Raw genomic sequence first — 6,471 nt, 5'->3', positions numbered from 1 at the left:
AGTCTCCCAGGGAAGGGCTCCCCAGGAGCCTCCCTCCTACCTGGTGCCGTTTGCTGGAGAGGCGGCACCGGCAGTGCTGGGCAGCCCAGGCTGCCAGGAGCAGGAGGAAGCTGCTGGCCCAGATGAGGGGCAGCCAGATGTGCTGGGTCAGACCCATGGTGTCTGGCATGGCGGGGCTGGGGTCAAGGGCATGGGAGCATGTGCAGCCCTTCTGTCCCTTGGGGACAGTGAGGTCATGGCCACTGTGAGGCTGTTGAGCGCATCAGAAGTGCTGGAGGGGATGACGACAGGGGATGGGTGACTGGCCTGGGAGAGCGATGCTGAAGAAGGGCAGAGCCAAAGGCCCCAGAGCAGTGCAAGGCAATGGCAGGGGCTGAGGCAGCCAGGATGGACCCAGAGAGCAGGGCAGGCAGCTTGTCTAGCGCTATTTTCTCTCTGCATCCCACTATTCTGCTTCCTCTTCATGTTTTCTTGCTCCATCCCTCTGTCCTGCTCCCCATCAGTATACTTTCTTTGTAATCTCTGTCCTTCTCCCTGTCTCTTTTTCCCTATCCCACTGTTATTTTCCTTGTCCCTCTTTTTGTCTTTCTGTCCCGCTCTCCTGCTCCCCACCTGTATTTTTTTCTTTCGCCTTCTGCTTCTGCCCTTCGTTATCTCTTCTCCCCTCACCCCTCAGTCATTTTGCCTCTCTCTCCTCTATCCCTCTAACCTGTTCCCCATCCCTCTTTATTTCTCCCACCCTGTCCTTCTCCCTGTTGCTCTTTCACTCTTTTCAGCCCATCGCTCCAGGAGCTGACCGATCCCTGCTGTACCGGGGAGCACTGCTCCAGTAATGACTGCCCAGTGAAGGGGGAGCGTACGGGCACAGAGCCCTGTAGCAGCCTCGCTCCGGTCGCTTCTTATCCCTGTGAATGAATAAATGCTCGCCGTTCCCTTAGGGCTGTGTTGGTGATCCTGCTGTGCTGGGTGAGTGGCTCTGACAGACCCAGGGGAGGAGGTGATGCTCTGTGGGGGTCTGACAAATGGCCCCTTCTTCCTGATGTGCTCCAGCTGTGGACCAGAGCTGGAGGAGGACCCCAGGTGTGGCCAGTGAGGCTGATGGTCATGGTCCCTCCCTGTAAAGGGGCTGTGTTGCTGGGGTGGTGGTTGGGACCCTGCCCCTGCTGCCCGGGGTGGCTATGGCAAGAGGAAAAAGGAACTGTACAATCTCTGGAAGTGAGGTCGGGCTTCAAAGGAAGAGTACAGGGCTGTGGTTTGCGTATGCAGGGAAAAGATATGAAAGGCCAAAGCTCAATTAGAGTTGAAGCTGGCTGGTGTTGTGTCAGATAACAAGGAGGGCTTGCTTAAGTACATTAATAGCAAGAGGAAGTCTAAAGAAAACACTGGACTGGTATTTGTTGAAGATGGTCATCTGACTAACAGGGATGAAGAAATAGTGGAAGCATTCAATACTTTTTTTTTGCCTCAGTCTTTAATAATACAGATAGACCTTGGGCTGCCCAGTCCTCTGAGTTGGAGGACCATGAGTGTGGGAACAGTGACTCTCCATTTGTGAATGCTGAAATTCTTGGGGACCAGCTGTATCAGCTGAATGCCCACAAGTCCGTGGGGGCTGATTGGATTAATCCCAGAATACTGAAGGAGCTGGCAGATGTTATTGCAGGACCCCTCTCGATCATCTACCAAAGGTCTTGGGAGTCTGGGGAGGTCCCTGCTGACTGGAAGCTTTATGTTCTGTTTGCAGAAAAAGTAATATTGACTTTTACTTAAAATAGTATGCCAGCCTCTCTAATGGAGCACTGTCTGTATGCTTTCTCTTAGGCCAGTGTTCAGTATTGGGAAGACAGGGTGTGATTGAAATTAGCAGAAGTGATAAGCAATGATGGAAGCAGGTTGTGCCCACGCAGGCAGTGACTGTAGAAAATGGCACGTTTTCATCAAATCCATCAGGGCAGGAGGACAAGGAACAGAGCTGCACAACTGAGGCACTGTGGTGAGTATACGCAAGCCACAGAAACAGCCTCAAAAGTGTCTCACTTGTACTTATGAGGGCCTCTGTTACCTCCGCATCATGATGGCAGCAACCCCACATTGCCCACCATGTGGCTTCTCCCAAGTCCTAGCACAGCTCCCTGCTCTTCCAAGGTAGCTGGAAGCACTTTGGGTAAAGCAGGTTCCTTCTCCATAGAGACAAATCACTTGCAACCAAATCTTCTCAACTTGCAGAGCCCTGGGTGGTTCCTGGGCAAAGCGCTGGACAGCTTCACATGCTCTTCCTGACCATCTCCAGCATGTCCCGTGGGAGTGGTCCTTACCTCATAACAGGTCCATGGTGCCTTATATAAAAACCTAAAGCTGCATGCTTTACTAGTGGTGGTTCTTCACTTGCAGTTGAGTGCCTTAAATTAAAAAAATCTGACATCCACAATAGGACTCATTTTGTGACCTCATTGAGCTTGCTTGCTTTGTGGAAAGGTGCTCACTCTGGTACACCAGGATGAACCTGCTATTTCTATGGCACTTCCTAGAGGAGATGTGAACTTTATGTGATTCTCTTGTTTAAAATTATGAATTCATACTTCGTGTGAAGTACATGCTCTAACTTTATGGCCAAACAGCAGTGGCATAATAAATTTCACTCCTCAAATTCCTTCACTGTTTGATGTGATAATTATTAGCTTGGCTTCTTTGGGTCATAATGCTGTGCATTATGTTGGACGTGCACACGTATGTGCATGTATTTTTGTGTTCTAACAGTAAAACCTAGCAGCCTTTTTCAATCCAACTTGGTGTGGGATAAGGTACATGGCTTCTTAAAGGGCTTGTGCATAACTCTTCCTCTTGGTTCCAAGAGTGCTCCAACTCTGGAGAATGCAACCAGAAAACACTGGAAATTACTCTGGCTTTAATACTCCAGGTGGGGATCATCTCACTTAACTTCACATGTCCACTCCTTAGCTAGTACTCTTCACTTTAGGATGAAGTGGCTTCTGGGGACACTTTAGATATCAACATGCAGGTGAGACACATCCCTCATGTTTTGCTCAAGAGCAGAGTTTCCTCCATTTGCGGTACAGCTGGATTTTTTTTTCCCCAATAGTTGTTGCACTTAATTTGGGTCATTTTATATGATGGTACACTGGGGTATAATTAACTTTCCTCTGGAGAAAAAAAAAGGAAGCAAAAGAAAACATCAGAGTAGTTGGTAATTGCTGCTTCTGGGCATGATATATCTCTGGAGACTCATGGAACACCAGGGACAAACTTCAAAGGCAGAAATTGTCCATTATAGATCTTCAAGATGACAGAAACTGCTGGGCAAACTGAAGCGTGCCTTGCTTTCACAGGACCTGAATAAATCCCAGTGCTCTCTTATGCCTGCAGTATGGCTCTTGTGCTGGAATAATACCTCAAAGTAACATACTGTGAAATGAATTTCCAGAGTCTGAGTTTAGCCAACATTCACATCCATACACTCAGCATAATGTGCCTCCTGCATTCTTTCTCCATGACAGGTTTGTACCAACCTTCCAAGTCCTCATGTTCCTCATGAGGAAATGGTTCTTCAACGAGAGGGTGGTTGGTCACTGGAACAGGCTCCCCAGGGAAGTGGTCATGGCATCAAGACTGAGTTCAAGGCGTGTCTGGACGATGCTCTTAGTCGTATGGTTTAGTTTTAGGTAGTCCTGCAAGGGGCAGAGTTGGTCTCAATGATTGTTATGGGTCCTTTCCGACTGGAGATATTCTATGATATGATTCTGTGAAGTCAGGATGAATGTCAGCCTCTCCTGCAATCTACCTGAGATTATCCTATCCTAAAAAAATAGTAATGTCTATAAAATAGAATTCTTCCTGGGCAATTTAGCAGTTATTTCTTCTGTTCACAAACAGCAAAGACATTTATTTTCTCTCTTCAAGTCCCGTTATGCACTCGGGAAGTGCTATCTACTTCAACTTCTCTTCCACAGAAGTCTGCAGCCTCATGTCTTTATTCCTTTGCCTGTTGGTGAGATTTTCTAGACTTTGATCGTTGCTGTTGCTCTCTATGGTGCTCGTCTTTTTGGAAGCGTTGTGCATAGTGCCAGACACCGCACTTCAGGCGAGGTGTTGCCAGTGCCGAGGAGGCAAGGAAATTCCAGTTCTCATCTCTTGCTCAGTAATGCCATTTGTATACATCATCCTAAGATGTTCAAGTCCATTTTCAGGCTTGGTTTAAGTACCTCCTGAAAACTGTAACCTGCTAGTTCATTTAGGCTCCAAATGCATTGTTCTTTTGTTGTCTTTGTCCTTAATCCATTACTAGTCTCCTGACCACCATAGCCATCATTCAACAAAGTCAAACAGCAAAAGATATAGGTGAGCTTAACAGCTGAATTACTTGGGAATATGTGTAACTTACAGGGGGTGTTCTTTTTCCTTCAGGTTGTTGGACGAAGAGAGGTAGGCAGTTTTATCCTCCCTTGATGCCACCGGTTGTAGGGTCACCTAAAAGCTCCTCAAAAGAAAAATGACAAAAAGAAAATCCCTACAGCCATTTGTAAGGAGCTACTTAGAGTGTCTTGATTTTATTTTTGAAGTGCTTCCTTGATGCTGTGAATGAGTAAAAATGGTAAGAGAATGCCCTAAAATCATGAGAGCAGGTTAAAAAAAATCACTAAAAATAAAATATTTTCAGTATTAAAAATACTTGGGAATAAGAGGTTATTCCTATTTACTTTCTTTGGGAAGATGTCTGGCTCCTGGGAGGCTGGTTGGCTGGGGTGGCAGGAAAGCAGACTTGAAGCTCTGGTGGACAGAGTTAGACTTTTCTAAGGCTTCTTACTTTGCTCCGAGAGATGGTAGATGCCCCATCCCACAAAACATTGAAGGTCAGGGTGGATGGGGCATTGAGCAACCTGATCTAGTTGAAGATGTCCCTGTTCATTGCAGGGGAGTTGGACTAGATGACCTTTATATGTCCCTTCCAGCCCAAATTATTTGATGATTCTGCAGAGCCTGAGGCATCTGTGAAATCCAAAAGATACGAAATCTGCTTGGAGTGGAGACTCCATGTAGAAGGGATTAGCTCTGTAAGACAAGAGGACAGTCAGGCACTGGAAGAGGGGCTCAGCCTCCAGTCTTGGAGGTCTCCATGACCTGACTGGAGAAAGCCCTGGGCAACATGATGCGAACTCCATGTTGAGACTGTATTAAGCAGGAGTTTGGAGGCAGAGGCATCCTGAGGTCTTTCCAACCTGAGCCTGCGAGTGGCCTGATTTTGTGATCAATTCTGATCGTGCTGAAGAACCAGGACCTTTGCCCAGACTTCTGTGCGTAATATGTGATGTGGAAACAGTAATGCTAAATCAGCCAGCATGTTGAATGAGATGTGCTGGTACAACCTTGAATACTGTGTTCAGTGTTGGGCCCCTCACTACAAGAAGGACATTGAGGTGCTAGAGCGTGTCCAAAGAAGGGCAATGGAGCTGGTGAGGGGTCTGGAGAACAAGCCTTACGAGGAGCAGCTGAGGGGGCTGGGGGTGTTCAGTCTGGAGAAGAGGAGGCTGAGGGGAGACCTTATCGCTCCCTACAACTACCTGAAAGGGCGTTGTGGTGAGGTGGGTGTCAGTCTCTTCTCCCAAGTAACAGGTCTTCCTCTTGACAGGACAAGAGGAAATGGCCTCAAGTTGTGCCAGGGGAGGTTTAGACTGGATATTAGGAAAAACTTCTTCACCAAGTGGTCAAGCATTGGAACAGGCTGCCCAGGGAGGTGGAGGAGTCACCATCACTGGAAATATTCAAAAAATGTGTGGATGTGGTCCTTTGGGACATGGTTTAGTGGGCATGGTGGTGTTGGGTTAATGGTTGGACTTGATGTCAAAGGTCCTTTCCAACCTTACTGATTCTGTGATCCAGACAGGATGCTTCGCTATTCTGCCAATGCTCTCTGCTGGCATGAGTATGTCAGAGCAGCTCCTGGATGTGTCATCTTCATGGCTGTTGGAGTGTTTTCCGCTTGCCATGCCTCTTTGCTTTAACAGATGCTCTCGGGTGATTCCTGTGCATCCCTTCTCCTGCTGTTTGCAGCGATCGTAGCACTGCTACCAGGGAGCTGAAGAGCGCAGCAGCCCCAGGGGCCCTTCCTGATGGAGCTAAGGGCCAGATAACTGCTTCCTTTTCCACACCGTGGCCCCAGGCAGGCAGAAGAGGAAGGAAAAAATGCCACAGAAGAGAAACCTTGGCTGAATTGCCACTTGCTCTCTGGCCACTCTACGTTGGCTGAAGCTGGTGCCTACCAAAAGGCTGTGCAAGCCAGCAATGTCCTCCATGGAAGGAAAATGGTCCTCCCTAAACGACAGCATCCTGGAGGGAGCAGACCTGCAGGACAAGAAAGGCTTGGTGCTAGTTCTGACCTTTTCCCCAGCTGGTGTAGTGCCGTGGGGCTCTGGCGTGGGGCGGTCCCTGTGTGTACACAGGGCCCTCACTTCAATG

This window comes from Phaethon aethereus (assembly GCF_964289735.1).
Source record: "Phaethon aethereus genome assembly, chromosome: 5".
Lineage (NCBI taxonomy): Eukaryota > Metazoa > Chordata > Aves > Phaethontiformes > Phaethontidae > Phaethon > Phaethon aethereus.
Note: the sequence above shows the minus strand (reverse complement) of the source record.